We start from the raw sequence: 18,048 nt of genomic DNA on the forward strand, positions 1-18,048 counted from the left end.
GGCAAGAATTCTAAAATTTCTCTCTTTACAAAACTAAAAAATTAAAGTTTGGGCTATGCATACCTTTAGGTAAACAACACGCAGCTTACTCATGGTCCTCAAATCAAAGTCACAAAGAGTACAGCACAACACCACTGAAGTGAAGAAATTGCACTAAATTAAAATAAAAAAATAAAAAAACTTTTCCTATAGGTGCCTCAAAATAGCGTTTACACAATCCCCTTGTGGACGCACATTTGTGCCAAAAACCATAAATATATAAGGAAAACAATGTGCTGTCCATATATAGTGCAAAAATTGAAAATTAGAAATAGTGCATTTTAGTAAAACAACATTCTTCTTGAGGCATCCTTGATGTTGGAAGCTAAACAGTGGGGACCTTGAGTGGAGATTGTGAACAAGTTTTTCTTTTGACTGCTGGTGATTGCTGGGTTGCATTTTTAGGTTCTTTTTGGGGCCTTTCCTTGTAGCTTTTTAACACATTTTTCTGTCACTTTTTAAACAGATTTTTTTTCTTTGCTTCCTTCAGCCTACTAATTAGCGGGAGTGGTTAATTGGTTACAGGTGCTCGAGGCCTATAGAACTTTCTGTAGAACTCATTGTGAGCCTGCTCATCTTTGAGCTTGCTGGAACTTAGACCAAGTGGAACTGGACTAAGTGGTGAGTTAAAAAAAACACAGTTAGTGGCACATTGGCACCAATGACAAAGTCAGAGGAAGATGGAGTGTCCTAAAGAACAATTTTAGGGACTTTAGGGCTAAATTGAGGAAAAGGACCTCCATCGTAATATTCTCAGGAATACTACCAGTACATCGAGCCACACCAGAAAGGCAGAGGGAGATTAGGGAAGTAAACAAGTGGCTGAGGAGCTGGTGTAGTAAGGAGGGGTTTGGGTTCCTGGAGGACTGGGCCGACTTCTCAGTCGATCACCAGTACTATAGAAGGGACGGATTGCACCTAAATGAGGAGGGTGCAGATCAGCTGGGAATGAAGATGGTCAAAAAGTTAGAGGGGTTTTTAAACTAGGCGACGGGGGGGAGGGCCCAGAGGTAGAGATAGTCAGCGTGGAACATATTTCAGAGGGTAGTATTGGGGGCATTAGTGGTAGGTTGACTAAAGCACATAAACCCAAGATAAGTATAGTAACAAGTCCTAGTTGCAATCTCGGAACACCCAATAAGAGGATAATATGCAACCGGTCTAAACTACGTGGCATGTTCACCAATGCCAGGAGCCTGGAGGACAAGATGGGTGAACTAGAGCTACTGTTGTATGAGGATTTTGTGGGAGTTTCAGAGACCTGGTTCAACAGCTCTCATGATTGGCTGGCAACCATTCAAGGGATAGAGAGGATAAAAAGGGGGGAAGGGTATGCCTATATATCAAGAATAATGTACAAGTGAATGTGAGAGATGACATCACTAAGGGATCTTGGGAGGAGGTGGAATCCTTATGGGTAGAACTCCAAAGGCATGAAGCTAAGGGGAAAATAATACTGGGAGTATGCTATAGGCCCCCTAACCCGAGGGAGGAGGGGGAGATGGATCTCCTATGACAAGTTGGATTAGCAGCAAGGATGGGAAGTGTTATCATAATGGGGGATTTTAATTAACCAGACATAGACTGGGCGGAGGGAACCATTAGTCTAAGGCTCGCCAGTTGCTAAATGTCTTGCAAGGACACATTTATGGTTCAGATGGTAGACGCACTAACTATAAATAAAGCGTTACTGGATCTACTGATTACCAACAATACAGACCTGATCACAGATGTTGAAATATGGGGCAATTTAGGAAACAGCGATCACAGGTCAATTGGCTTCAGTTTAAATCACACAAATAGGAAACATAAGGGGAATACAAAGACACTGAATTTCAAAAGAGCCAACTTCCCTAAACTATGAACCTTGCTAGAAGGCATGAATTGGGATAAAATCTTAGGAACAAAGAACACGGAGGAGAGATGGGTTTGCTTTAAGAGCATATTAAATAAGGGCATTAGCCAATGCATCCCATTGGGTAATACATTTAAAGGGCGGACAAAAGTCCTGGATGGCTTAACTCCAATGTAAAAATGCATATAAAAGCAAAGGAGAAGGCCTTAAAAAAAGAAACAGGGTTGAGGGATCATCATCAGCATTCAGACGTTATAAAGAATGTAACAAGAATTCTAAGGTTGCAATTAGGGCAGCTAAGATCGAACACGAAAGACACATAGTGGAGGAGAGCAAAAAAAATCCCAAGAAATTCTTTAAGTATGTAAACAGTAAAAAAGGAGGACAGACCATATTGGCCCCATAATGAATGAGGAAGGGCATCTGGTTACAAAGGATGGGGAGATGGCGAAGGTATTGAATTTATTCTTCTCCTCAGTCTTCACAAGGGAATCGGGGGGCTTCAGTAACCAAAACTGCACTGTTTATCTTTATGACACATCACAGGAAGCACCTCCATGGTTAACAGAGGACAGAATTAAAATTAGACTTGGGAAACTTAAAATTAACAAATCACCGGGACCAGATGGCTTGCATCTGAGGGTACTCAGGGAACTCGGTCAAGTAAAATTGCCAGACCATTGTTCCTAATTTTTACTGACAGCCTACTGACTGGAATGGTACCAGCTGATTGGAAAAAAGCCAATGTAGCACCAACATTTAAAAAGGGCCCAAAATACATTCCTGAGAATTACAGGCCAGTTAGCCTAACATCAATAGTATGCAAGCTCTTGGAGGGGATGATAAGGGGCTATATACAAGATTTAATGATTTATTAATGAGAACGGTATCATTAGCAGTAATCAGCATGGATTCATGAAGAATCGTTCTTGCCAAACCAATCTATTAACCTTCTATGAGGAGGTGAGTTGCCATCTAGATAAAGGAAGGATTTTGCAAAAGCATTTGACACAGTTCCCTATAAACGTTTACTGTACAAAATAAGGTCTGTTGGCATGGACCATAGGGTGAGTACATGGATTGAAAACTGGCTACAAGGGCGAGTTCAGAGGGTGGTGATAAATGGGGAGCACTCGGAATGGTCAGGGGTGGGTAGTGGGGTCCCCCAGGGTTCTGTGCTAGGACCAATCCTATTTATTTTGTTCATAAATGACCTGGAGAATGGGGTAAACAGTACAATCTCTGTATTTGTGGATGATACTAAGCTAAGCAGGGCAAAAACTTCTCCGCAGGATGTGGAAACCTTGCAAAAAGATCTGAACAAATTAATGGGGTGGGCAACTACATGGAAAATGAGGTTTAATGTAGAAAAATGTAAAATATTGCATTTGGGTGGCAAAAATATGATGAATGCAATCTATGCACTGGGGGGGGGGACCTCTGGGGTAATCTAGAATGGAAAAGGACCTAAAGGTCCTAGTAGATGATAGGCTCAGCAATGGGATGCCAAGCTGCTGCTAACAAAGCAAACAGAATATTGGCATGCATTAAAAAGGGGATCAACTCCAGAGATAAAACGATAATTCTCCTGCTCTACAAGACTCTGGCCCGGCTTTACCTAGAGTATGCTGTCCAGTTCTGGGCAACAATCCTCAGGAAGGATATACTGGAAATGGAGCGAGTACAAAGAAGGGCAACAAAGCTAATAAAGTGTCTGGAGGATATTAGTTATGAAGAAAGGTTGCGGGCACTGAACTTATTCTCTCTGGAGAAGAGACGCTTGAGAGGGGATATGCTTTCAATTTCCAAACACCGAACTGGTGACCCCACAATAGGGATAAAACTTTTTCGCGGAAGGGAGTTTAACAAGACACGTGGCCACTCATTAAAATTAGAAGAAAAGAGATTTTACCTTAAACTACGTAGATTGTTCTTTACTGTAATGCCCTGTACACATGGTCGGATTTTCTGATGGAAAAAGTGCGATCTGATTGTGTTGTCGGAAATTCCGATCGTGTGTGGGCTCCATCGGACTTTTTCCGTCGGATTTTCCGACACACAAAGTTTGAGAGCAGGATATAAAATTTTCCGACAACAAAATCCGATCGTTTAAATTCCGATTGTGTGTACACAAATCTGACACACAAAGTGCCACGCATGCTCAGAATAAATTAAGAGACGAAAGCTATTGGCTACTGCCCCGTTTATAGTCCCGACTTCAGAACGATTGGATTTTCCGACAACTTTGTGCAGCCATGTGTATGCAAGACAAATTTGGCTCAAAATCCGTCTGAAAAAATCCAAAGGATTTTGTTGTCGGAATGTGCGATCAATGTCCGATCGTGTGTACAGGGCATAAGAGCGGCAAGGATGTGGAATTCCCTTCTACAGGCGGTGGTCTCAGTGGGAAGCATCGATAGTTTCAAAAAACTATTAGATAAGCACCTGAATGACCACAACATACAGGGATATACAATGTAATACTGACATATAATCACACACATAGGTTGGACTTGATGGACTTTTGTCTTTTTTCAACCTCACCTACTATGTAACTATGTAATAATGCATGAAAACATAAAACATTTATCATGCTCGAATTCCAGATCTCTTGTGTCCAAAAACGACATGCATAAGTGCTCCACCTCTGTGTATCCACCACCAGTCTCCTCTGCTGCTTACCTCGGTCAACTTAGACAGTGGTAAGGTCAACAAAAGCTGTCCCAGACACCTGGGTGTGTAAAATTGCAGCAATCTTCCAAGGAACAGTTGGGAATAGGTCTTCAAACGGTGCCTTTAGGTGCATGGCATTCAGCAGTATGAAACAATAAAAAGACTTTCCATAGTGTAATACGTTCAATAAAACTATTAAATAAGAAGTTGAAAAAGATACTCACAAACAGAGTGCACTTAAATCCAGTGTACAAGGTAGCAAGCAGAAATTCTCAATTAAAACATTTTCCCCTTAAGCATGGACATCTGGAGAGGATCAGTTAAAATGGTCGCTATGCTATTTCCAAGCGTGATGTCACATGGTCCTGCTGTGGCTTGCCCTTTCCAACCTCTGCTCCCTAGTGGCCATCAAATTGATGGGTGGCCTCACTGGCAAAAAGGATATAAAAAGAGAGACCAGGGTTTTCAGAAAAAGGGGATGCTCTGAAAATGTACTAAACATGCATGCACAGGTACTATGATCTGGGCATCTATTCTTCAGTGACAGCTAATCGGGGGTTAAAGTATATGTAAACCAACATAAATAAATAAAAAATTGCGCTAATCTTAAAAACAGCACCTTGTAAAACAATCCAGTTTAAAATAAAAATGAAAAGCAAAACATTTGTGTTTATACATAAAAAAACATTATAAATACCTTTCCTGACAGACTCCATAGCAGCATACCTGTGGGTTAACCCTGCCTCCACTCCTCCCCTCTAGGACCCCTCTCCCATAAATCTTTGCTCCAAGCCGGCGGCCGTGTTCCTTTTTTTTCCTCCTCCTAAGAACCGGTTTGGTTATTCGTTTGCCTGAAGTTTTTTTTCTGTTTTAAACCTGTAAATGTGAGTATTCCCTTGTTGGAACATAGGGGTTGATTTACTAAAGGCAAATAGACTGTGTACTTTGCAAAGTGCAATTGCACTCTGCAAGAGCAGTTTCTCCAGAACTTAGTAAATGAGGAAAATCTCTGCTGACTTCCATCATCCAATCATGTGCAAGCAAAAATGCAGTCATTCTACCAACACACTGGAAGATAAGATGTTAAACGGTTTCTGTTACTTGTGGCTCCAGAGTTGGTCAGCAAAAAAAGGAAAAAAAGCATATTATGTTCATGTTCTCATCATGTTCTCCCTGTGCCTGCGTGGGTTTCCTCCGGGTACTCCGGTTTCCTCCCACACTCCAAAGTCATGCTGGTAGGCTAATTGGATCCTATCTAAATTGTCCCTAGTATGTATGAATGTGAGTTAGGGACCTTAGAGTGTAAGCTCCTGGAGGGTAGGGACTGATGTGAATGTACAATGTATATGTAAAGCGCTGCGTAAATTGACGGCGCTATATAAGTACCTGAAATAAATAAATAAATAAATATTACAAATAAAATCTAACTTATTGAAGTTTTGCTGCTGCCCTCTGACACTGGCTCTGTATAGGGCTATTAACATTTTCAAATATTTTTAGGTACACTTCAGTGCTGAATATAGACATTTTTGCATGTTGTGTTCAGTGCTGTTCTGAGGAGTGTAACCCACTAATACCCAAAAATATAGTTTGTGTATTAAACTGAAAAGCAAATACATTTCTTGTAAAGCAGATGTAATCCTAAAGCAGTGTTAAAGATTATGTTGCCCCAACATTTCATATTCCTGATATGTGTCTGCTGTAGTATGTACTCGAGTACTTGTTTTATAAAGTATCCTGTTCTCTTTGTATTGCTTCCTCTATGTGAAATACCTGGTGTTAATGCTTTCCTATTTCAAACTGACGATGCTGGACATGAGAGCACATCCATCCGTGTGGTCAGTTTTATGGCTGTGCTGAAATCACAGCCTGCCAGTCCTTCAATGAGCAGATTGTACTGACACACATCCCTGCGCAGCCATTCACTGGGAATATCAGTGTACTGCTGCTTCTCCACCGCCACCTTTTTAGGCCCCTTATGCAGCTGAGAAGAGAGGTTATGTGATCACTTATAGAAAAGGATATACACAGTATATACAGTATCTCACAAAAGTGAGTACACCTCTCACATTTTTGTAAATATTTTATTATATCTTTTCATGTGACAACACTGAAGAAATTACACGTTGCTACAATGTAAAGTAGTGAGTGTACAGCTTGTATAACAGTGTAAATTTGCTGTCCCCTCAAAATAACTCAACACACAGTCATTAATGTCTACACCTCTGGCAACAAAAGTGAGTACACCCCTAAGTGAAAATGTCCAAATTGGGCCCAAAGTGTCAATATTTTGTGTGGCCACCATTATTTTCCAGCACTGCTTTAACCCTCTTGGGCATGAAGTTCACCAGAGCTTCACAGGTTGCCACTGGAGTCCTCTTCCACTCCATGACAACATTACAGAGCTGGTGGATGTTAGCGACCTTGCGTTCCTCCACCGTCTATTTGAGGATGCCCCATAGATGCTCAATAGGGTTTAGGTCTGGAGACATGCTTGCCCAGTTCATCACCTTTACCCTCAGCTTCTTTAGCAAGGCAGTGGTCGTCTTGGAGGTGTGTTTGGGGTCGTTATCATGTTGGAATACTGCCCTGTAGCCCAGTCTCCAAAGGGAGGGGGATCATGCTCTGCTTCAGTATGTCACAGTACATGTTGGCATTCATGGTTCCCTCAATGAACTGTAGCTCCCCAGTGCCGACAGCATTCATGCAGCCCCAGACCATGACACTCCCACCACCATGCTTGACTGTAGGCAAGACACACTTGTCTTTGTACTCCTCACCTGGTTGCCGCTACACACGCTTGACACCATCTGAACCAAATAAGTTTATCTAGGTCTCATCAGACCACAGGACATTGTCTTCAGCAAACTGTTTGCAGGCTTTCTTGTGCATCATCTTTAGAAGAGGCTTCCTTCTGGGACGACAGCCATGTAAACAAATTTGATGCAGTGTGCGGCATATTGTCTGAACACTGACAGGCAGACCCCCCACATCTTCAACCTCTGCAGCAATGCTGGCAGCACTCATACGTCTATTTCCCAAAGGCAACCTCTGGATATGACGCTGAGCACGTGCACTCAACTTCTTTGGTCGACCATGGCGAAGCCTCTTCTGAGTGGAACCTGTCCTGTTAAACCACTGTATGGTCTTGGCCACCGTGCTGCAGCTCAGTTTCAGGGTCTTGGCAAACTTCTTATAGCCTAGGCCATCTTTATGTAGAGCAGCAATTCTTTTTTTCAGATCCTCAGAGAGTTCTTTGACATGAGGTGCCATGTTGAGCTTCCAGTGACCAGTATGAGAGAGTGAGAGTGATAACATCAAATTTTACACACCTGCTCCCCATTCACACCTGAGACCTTGTAACACTAACAAATCACATGACACCGGGGAGGGAAAATTGCTAATTGTGCCCAATTTGGACATTTTCACTTTGGGGTGTACTCATTTTTGTTGCCAGCAGTTTAGACATTAATGGCTGTGTGTTGAGTTATTTTGAGGGGACAGCAAATTTACACTGTTATACAATCCACCAATCCATACAATCTACCAATCCTTAGATGTGGTGACTGCATTAGTATTTTCTTTTTTATAATCTTCCCTTTAATTAGGCTTTTTTATGTTTATTTTCACCTAGTGTCCCAGTCATGCAAATGCGCACTAGCGCACCCACTGGGGCACGCAGTGGCGTGATCCCATAACTACTGTGTCTGGTGGACACAAGGGATCATGGCGCTTGATGCCCGACCACTGTGAATGGCTGGGGTATCATGTGATCGCTTCATTGGTCATAGTGATCACATGATTGCAATGTAAACAAAACAGTCATGAGTCGCTTCCAGTATGTAAAAAAAATAGCGAAAAAGAAACAAATTGTATTTAATTTTTTAATTTTCCAAATTAAAGATTTCTTCATTCTCCAAAAAATTGTGTAAAAAAATGACAACTTCAAAAAACTCGCCATGCCTCTTACTAAATACCTTGAGCTGTCTACTTTTCAAAAAGGGGTCATTTGGAGGGTATTCCTACTCTCCTGGCATTTTAGGGCCTCAAGAAATGAGATAGATACTGAGTACATCAGGATTGATCAATATTCAAATATATACTGTACAGTATATACCATAGTTTGTGGACTCTATAACTTTCACACAGACTAAATAATATACACTGATTTGGATTATTTTTACTAAAGAACTGTAGCAGAATACATTTTGGCCTAAATTTATGAAGAAAGATTATTTATTTGCAAAATGTTATAACAGAAATGAAAAATGTGTTTTTTCTTTTTTTTCTTTTTTTTAAATTTCGGTATTTTTCCTTTATATAGCAACAAAATTAAAAAACCCAGTGGTGATTACATATTACCAAAATATAGCTCTATTTGTGTGAAAAATAGATTAAAATGTTATTTGGGTACAGTGTTGCATGACAGCACAATTGCCAGTTAAATTAGCACAGTGCTGAATAGCAAAAAATGGCCTGGTCATGAAAGGGATAAAAATTTCTGGAGGTCAAGTGGTTAAACTATAAAGCATGGCTATCTAACCAAGTGTAAATGTCATCCCTAAATAAATATTAGCTTAACCACCTCCCGCCCGCACTATAGCCGAAAGATGGCTGCAACACGTGCTCACATTGCCGGGAGGGCGTCTATGGACGTCCTCCCTTGATCACACTTCCCGTGCGCCCCTTGTGGTGTACATAAGCACAGATCTGTGATCGCTGTGTCCTTTGGACCGGGGTAAAGAGCCAATAACAGCGGCTCTTTACCATGTGACCAGCTGTGTCCAATCACAGCTGATCACAGTGTAAACAGAATTTGCTGGTTATCGGCAGTCCTCCCCTCATGCTGACCGTACATGAGCAGAAAAGAGCCAATAACCAGCAATCCACACAGGGGACATCTACACTGATAATCAGGGCACTGATCATCAGTTTCCTGATTATTATTATTATACAGGATTATCAATGCAGCCCCAAAAGTGCCCACATGTGCTACCAATCTGTGCCCATCAGTGCTGCCTGTCAGTGCCCATCAGTGATATCTATCAGTGCCATCTATCAGTTCCCTTCAGTGCCGTCTCATCAGTGCCCCTTCAGTGCCGTCTCATCAGTGCCCCTTCAGTGCTGCCTCAGTGCCCATCAGTGCAGCCAATCAGTGACTATTAGTGCAGCCTATTAGTACCCATCAGTGCAGCCTTATCAGCGCCTATCAGTGAAGGAGAAAAATTACTTATTTTGAAAATTTTATAACAGAAACTAAAAACTTATTTTTTTTCTTTCTTTTAATTTTTAATATTTTTTCATTTGTTTTGCAAAAAATAAAAAACACAGTGGTGATTAGAGACCACCAAAAGAAAGCTCGATCTGTCTCAAAAAAATGATACAAATTTTGTTTGGGTACAGCATTGCATGACCAAGCAATTGTCATTCAAAGTGTGACAGGGCTGAAATCTGAAAATTTGGTCTGGGCAGGAAGGGGCTAAAAGTGCCCAATATGCAAGTGGTTAAACAGCACCCTAAATAATAGATTATGAAAACTGAATCGAAATGGTCCTTTATGTTGTGATGGTTATGAGTGATTTTTTAGGGACAAGTATTGCAAAACCCAGACCAGCCCTTTTATTAAGTTAGAAACTAAATAAGTGTGTTATGGACCTGTCCTCAGTTGCTTTGTTACCATATACTACAACATCAATGCAATACAATATTCGTATTAGGAGATTGAGATATGAGAAGATTTCAAGAGTTTAATGTGTTAGTGCTCAAGATCATTCCAATGACAAGCTGTTTTTCTTCTTTCTGTATTGCATTGGCAAATGATTAAATGGGAGGGACACATACAGTAGGTGTTTCTTGCTTTCTCTCTTGACTCCCACTCACATTGACCTCTCAGGTTGCCAAGCAACAGATGGAGTTTTAGAATATTAAACATGTAAACATGTAAAATAACAGTCATGATCCACATCACATCCAGTTTCTGTTTTAGCAAGCATAGGTATGCAGTAGTATGTGCGAAAAATTATATATACAGCATATACAGTATGTAGCACTAACACCCTATAAGCCCCTGTAAATTTACCATTTTTTTCCCAAATCAGTGCAGAGGTAGCCAGGCACAGTGACAATCCATTCATTCTGGCTTAATAATCAGTCTAGGGGATATATTTTAGGTGTTATATTGTTGAGGAACTTGGATGGGATGTAAGGTAGTATGGGATACTCCAGAGTCACTGATCATTTACAGGAGGACACTTAAAGTGTTTGTAACCCTAACATTTTTGTTATCCTGGTCCTTTAAAGCATGATAGACAGCACAGTGCTTGTGCTGTGTCATTCAGCCCTCTCTATGTTCTAAAAAACCTGGTTGGTCCTGCCAGTTGCTTTGTCCCCATCTGTGCTGACCACGGTAATCATGGCTGCTGATCCATGATTACCATGGTCAGTTTATGTGCCTCCACCAGCCCGCTGCTCTCATTTCTCCCCCTCCCTCCCTGCCTGTCAACATTAATAAATCCTGTAATCCGCTGTTATTGTAATGTGCAGTGTATGTGTTTGTGTAAAATTATTGTGCAAAATACCTTTTTTACAGCGCTACTGAGTGCTCACGTGACCTCCTCCTGCCCGCCTTCTCTCCTCCCAGCTGACGTCAGCGGGGAATCTTGGCCCGTCCCTCTGCAGTGCTTCGACTGTGGAAGGAGAGCTTCGGCGGGTCATGTGAGCGCCCAGCGGCGCTATAAATAAGGTATTTTGCACAATAATTTCACACAAACACAGACACTGCACATTATATAATCCTGTAACAGAGCAGTTTACAGGATTTATAAGGACTTTATCTCTTCTAAGTCTCTTTAACCACTTGACCTCTAGAAGATTTTACCCCTTCATGACCAGGCCATTTATTACTATTTAGCAGTGTGCTACTTTAACTGGTAATTGCGCAGTCATGCATGGCTGTATCCAAACAAAATTTATATATTTTTTTCACACAAATAGTTTTTTTAGTATTTGATCGCCTCTGGCTTTTTTATTTTTGTGATATAAATGAAAAAAAAATGATACATTTTGAAAAAAAACAAAAAAAAAAACAATATCTTTCTGCTACAAAACATATCCAATAAAAAAAAATTGTAAAAATAATTTTTTTCAGACATTTTGTCCATATGTATTCTGCTACATGTCTATGATAAAAAAAGATCCCAATAAGTGTATATTGATTGGTTTGCGTAAAAGTTATTGTAACAAAACGTCCCACACTCCTCTTGAGTGCTTTCGTCATATACCGCTTCCTCCCATTCTGAATATAGATCAGATATTCCAACCGCTCACAAGCACAAAACAAGATGATACTTGTTTAGTTGCTGAACATGGACTGTTTATTAGAACCAAAATACAACTCTTATATACAGTAGAAGAGGAGGTCCCCCCTCCTGCTCATATTACTCTAACAATACATCTGTAACCAGAAACCTAATTAACATGAGCTAATTAACTAATCCCTTAAAGCAGCTGATGTGACTCCATGCCCTCCTGAGCATTGTTATGATTAATCAGGATTTCACTACAGGTCAGACTTGTTGTCACCGAGCTTCACACAGTAGATTATACATTATCATAATTATAAACACAGGAGACCTTCTCACAATAGCAGGAGCTCCAGCGCCCATCTCCTACATTGTACAGAGGCCAATGTGATCAGCTCTCTCAACTAACTTGTTTAGTTTAGAATCAAACAAACCAAGAATAGTCTTTACAGACAGTGGGGCAAAAAAGTATTTAGTCAGCCACCAACTGTGCAAGTTCTCCCACTTAAAAAGATGAGAGAGGCCTGTAATTGTCATCATAGGTATACCTCAACTATGAGAGACAAAATGTGGAAACAAATCCAGACAATCACATTGTCTGATTTTTGAAAGAATGTATTTGCAAATTATAGTGGAAAATAAGTATTTGGTCAATATCAAAAGTTCATCTCAATACTTTGTTATATATCCTTTGTTGGCAATGACAGAGGTCAAACGTTTTCTGTAAGTCTTCACAAGGTTGTCACACACTGTTGCTGGTATGTTGGCCCATTCCTCCATCCAGATCTCCTCTAGAGCAGTGATGTTTTGGGGCTGTCGCTGGGCAACACAGACTTTCAACTCCCTCCAAAGGTTTTCTATGGGGTTCAGATCTGGGGACTGGCTAGGCCACTCCAGGACCTTGAAATGCTTCTTACGAAGCCACTCCTTTGTTGCCCGGGTGGTGTGTTTGGGATCATTGTCATGCTGAAAGACCCAGCCATGTTTCATCTTCAATGCCCTTGCTGATGGGAGGAGGTTTGCACTCAAAATATCACGATACATGGCCCCATTCATTCTTTCATGTACACGGATCAGTCGTCCTGTTCCCTTTGCAGAGTAGGTATGGTGTTCTTTGGTTGCAACTCAGCATTCTCTCTCCTCCAAACACGACGAGTTGTGTTTCTATCAAACAGTTCTACTTTGGTTTCATCTGGCCATATGACATTCTCCCAATCCTCTTCTGGATCATCCAAATGCTCTCTAGCAAACCTCAGACGGGCCCGGACATGTACTGGTTTAAGCAGGGGGACACGTCTGGCACTGCAGGATCTGAGTCCCTGGGGGCGTAGTGTGTTACTGATGGTAGCCTTTGTTACGTTGGTCCCAGCTCTCTGCAGGTCATTCACTAGGTCCACCCGTGTGGTTCTGGGATTTTTGCTCACCGTTCTTGTGATCATTTTGACCCCATGGGGTGAGATCTTGCGTGGAGCCCCAGATCGAGGGAGATTATCAGTGGTCTTGTATGTCTTCTGTTTTCTAATTATTGCTCCCACAGTTAATTTCTTCACACCAAGCTGCTTGCCTATTGCAGATTCAGTCTTCCCAGCCTTGTGCAGGTCTACAATTTTGTTTCTGGTGTCCTTCGACAGCTCTTTGGTCTTCACCATAGTGGAGTTTGGAGTGTGACTGTTTGAGGTTGTGGACAGGTGTCTTTTTATACTGATAACAAGTTCATACAGGTGCTATTAATACAGGTAATGAGTGGAGGACAGAGGAGCCTCTTAAAGAAGAAGTTACTGGTCTGTGAGAGCCAGAAATCTTGCTTGTTTGTAGGTGACCAAATACTTATTTTCCACCATAATTTGCAAATAAATTCTTTCAAAAATCAGACAATGTGACTCTCTGGATTTGTTTCCACATTTTGTCTCTCATAGTTGAGGTATACCTATGATGACAATTGCAGGTCTCTCTCATCTTTTTAAGTGGGAGAACTTGCACAATTGGTGGCTGACTAAATACTTTTTTGCCCCACTGTATATCCTGGGAGATACTGTGGAAAAATATTACTGTCTATTAATTTTAAGTAATCCAAGATATATTTTCTCAGTCACCTTGTGCTAGGATGGCACAGGGTGACTTAGGCATAAGAGGTGCATGGGGAGCTGAAACAAGGGTTTCCCAAAGTTCCAAGGGATTCTGGGTTCCATGGGCCATCCTGTTACATCTCTCCCCTTTCAGCAGAAGACTAACACAGGAGGAGACCACAGACGGGTTGACTCCGAAGTTAGTCCATAGTTCCAGTCCTCTAATGCCTGTACCCACACAGTACCCCAAACAAATTGTTCCAAACAGAGCATTACTCATCCAGCCAACCTCTGCCTCTCTCATAGAACATACCTGCTGCTGGGGGGAGGTGCAGACTGGTCCTTCCCCCTGGAGTCCCTTTAGCTGCAGGAGAGAAGACAGGGTGGCTGGGCTTAGTCCGTCATGCTGTTGGGCATCTGGGTCGACTGCCCAGCATCCCTGGGGTATACAGGTGGAGACTGAAGTCCCATCCACATTTACAGGAAATCCATCCTCTGTTAGTTGAGGGCAGAGGCCAGCAGCACTCTGCCCTGTTGCCAGCCCTTCTGCTGGAAACCCCACACCATCTTCTCCGGCTAACTGTTGGGGAGGGAGGCTGACAGCCCCGGCTCCCTGGAACTCTGTAGTTGTTGCCGGTGCTGGGCAGAGGTTGGTAGCACTCTGCCTGGTTGCCAGTACTTCTGCTGGGTTTATGCTAGGGGAGACAGCAGACTCACCCACCGACACCAGATCAAGCTGCAGTTGTGAGGTGCCGATTGCATTCTCTCCTTGGGTCCTGATCTGCTGCTTGGGAGTGACCGCCACCTCCTCACCGGGGGCCTCCAGAACTGCCGCAGGTGTGGGGCAGAGGTCTTGGACTCTCTGTCCAGTTGCCAGCGTTTCAGCTGGGTTGGTGTCATCATTCTGGGGCACCGTCTGCTTTTGAAACTCCCTTTCACTGGTATTGTCTCCCAGGTGCACAAACCCTTGTTGGGGAGGGGAAATGGCTGCTTCTCCTCCCTGCATCTCTGAAATCCACTGGGAAAGAGGAACCATCACCTTCTCACCTCGGGCCTCTGAAACTGCCACGGGTGTGGATCAGGGGTCTGCAGTACTCTGTCCTGCTGCCAGTACTTGAGCAGGTGATGCATAATCTATAACATCCTCTGATGAACAGTCCATTAAGTCTATACATTCTGTAATCTGTGGCTAGAGAGATGAGCTGACTGCCCCAGCTCCCTGGAACTCCACAGTTGCTGCTGGTGCTGGACGGAGTTTGATAGCACTCTGCCCTGTTGCCAGAACTTCTGCTGGGGACTCCACATCATCCACTTCGGCTAACTGTTGGGGCAGGAGGCTGGATTCCTCCACTCCCAAACTGTGTAGCTGCCATTGGGGAGGTGTGCTGGCTGCTTCCTTTTCCGTTCCCTCATCTGGCTTCTGTGACAACATGTCTATGGTACCATCTTCCAGGTGCACGATCTTTGCTGGGGAGGAAAGACCGCTTTCTCCACCCTGGCCGACTGTTGGGGAGGGACAATGAACACCTTCTCTCCCTTCTCCCCCTGTATCTGCTACTGGGAAGTGATCGCCACTTTCTCACCCTGAGCCTCCAGAACTGCCACAGGTGTGGGGCAGAGGTCTTGGAACCTCTGTCTAGTGGCCAGCACTTCAGATGGGGAAGTTCCTTGCAACTCCACAGATACTGCTGTTAGTGTTGGGAAGAGCACAGTGAAGTTTGGCCCTGATACCAGCTCTTCTGCAGAAAAGTCTATCAAATCCCCTGTCTCTGCAACTGGTGTCTGGGGATAGAGGTTCACCATCTCCTGTCCGTGGAACCCAGAAGATGCTATCGGTGCTGGGCAGAGGTTATCAGAGCTCTGCCCTGTTGTCAGCACTTCAGCTTTGGGGATGGCAATCTCCAGATTTTCCACTGCCGATTCTCTGGCATGCTGCCGGACAGGTACATTCCTCCATCCAAGATCATCCCATGCAGAAACAGGATCATCAAGGTCAGTCAGCACTTGCTGCATCCACCATAAGACCTCAGCTTCCATAGCTGTGAGGGCAGGTTGGCAAAGCACACTGTTACTCTGCCACATTGCGGACTCTTCAACCAGGATTTTAGAGTTGTCAACTGGTATTTCCTGATAGTCCCAGGCAAAGGGAGCCCAGCCCTGGCGCTGAGCAGAGTCTAGCAGCCGTCTGTAGGCGATCTCCAGCTCCCATTCCGGAATGGCCAGAAAATCTATATCTTCCAGTGCCCAGTGCACTTCTGAGACGTTCAGTAGCCCTTCTCTGAAATCCATGATTTCGTCCAACCGCCACTCCAAATCACTCCCAAAGTTAGAGTCCCCTGACAGCTTCACATACAACAGTCCCAGGCTGCCGTAGCCAAAGTCTTCTGTTGGGCTGTCATCCGCTATCCAAGGGCATGCTTAGGATACATGCCACCGGAGGGCTCTGTAGCTCTCATCCAACCGCATCTCTGCCCAGACCAGCCTGCTGAATTCAGCTGTCTGCTCCTTGTGTGTTTTTTCTCCCAAAAACAGCACCCACAATCCATACTGCAACCAGTACCTTTCCTGGATGGAGGGGATAACTTTTCCCTGGTGTCGCTGCTCACGGGCTAGCGCTTCCTTCCAGAGTTCGCAGCGGATAGAATCAAACCATCCCAGCAAGATCTGCTCCGACACTGGTCCTCTGTGCTGTATCTGCATCTCTCGCAAACTCCTTCTGAATTCCTCATTCATGGCAGCTGGTATCTGTACCTCTCCTCTCCTGCTATCTGGACCTTGGATCCAGGTGGAGGTTTGGATGTCCCAGACTGCAGGAAGCATCCCACTTCTTGCCACCAATTTAACGAAACGTCCCACACTCCTCTTGAGTGCTTTCCTCATATACCGCTTCCTCCCAGTCTAAATATAGATATCAGATATTCCAACGGCTCACAAGCACAAAACAAGACAATACTTGTTTAGTTGCTGAACATGGACTGTTTATTAGAACCAAAATACAAGTCTTATATACAGTAGAAGAGGAGGTCCCCCCTCCTACTCATATTACTCTAACAATACACCTGTAACCAGAAACCTAATTAACAGGAGCTAATTACCTAATACCTTAAAGCAGCCGACGTGACTCCGTGCCCTCCTGAGCATTGTTATGATTAATCAGGATTTCACTACAGGTCAGACTTGTTGTCACCGAGCTTCACACAGTAGATTATATACTTATCATAAGTATAAACACAGGAGACCTACTCACAATAGCAGGAGCTCCAGCAGGTGTCGGCCCATCTCCTACATTGTACAGAGGCCAATGTGATCAGCTTTCTCCACTAACATGTTTAGATCAGAATCAAACATACCAAGAATAGTCTTTACATATATCCTGGGAGATATTGTGGATAAATATTACTGTCCCATTTTAAGTAATCCAAGATATATTTTCTCAGTCACCCTCAGTTACCAAGGGGTAAATGTGTACCTAGCTATGTGTAATATTTGTAAAGTATGCTGATTTTACTACTAGATCTCTAATTCTCATCCCTGCTTTGCACAGATGAGAAACAGAGAGATTGTTCTGTCTGTACAGAGCTCGGTGTTGATTGTCAACACCGAGCTCTGGGCTGTGATTGTGGGCAGAACTGGGTCTCGTCTTCTTTTTAGATACTATCCCAGAGAGGAATCCTACTGACTTCCTCACCCAAGAGATATGGTTTACAGCCAATAGAACTATGGGTTCAGATCAGTTTTCATAATGTCACAGGATTGCCAGATGCCTCCTTCCAGTATCCACCAGACACTCTTCAGTGAGCTCTCAAGACCAGGCTCCCAGAGGAGGGTTCTCTTCACTAGGTTCAGAAGTGGATCATTGGTAACATGCCTCCCAGCTGTGCCACAGCTGGGATCTCGATGAAAAATAGCTGGACTCGAGATAACTGCTGCAGGTGGGGGTAGCCACCCCCACCCAAACTAGTGGATTTCCTCCAAAAGGGAGAAGAGACCCCTCTGCTCTAAATCTCAGACTATTTATATGCCTCTCCAGCCACCTTCTGGGCACACCTCCCCAGGGATTGGCTGGAGCACAATACATATTTAGGCTGCCCTTTTGCCCTCTGTGGAAGGCAGG

General features: G+C 43.3%; 1 protein-coding gene across 1 annotated transcript in view; it reads left to right on the plus strand.

Moving 5' to 3' along the window:
* LOC141141527 (uncharacterized) overlaps positions 1-18,048 on the plus strand; it is a 97,096-nt gene that overhangs the window by 42,267 nt on the left and 36,781 nt on the right. The window lies entirely within an intron of this gene.

The sequence above is a fragment of the Aquarana catesbeiana genome, linkage group LG04, assembly GCF_042186555.1.
Source record: "Aquarana catesbeiana isolate 2022-GZ linkage group LG04, ASM4218655v1, whole genome shotgun sequence".
NCBI lineage: Eukaryota > Metazoa > Chordata > Amphibia > Anura > Ranidae > Aquarana > Aquarana catesbeiana.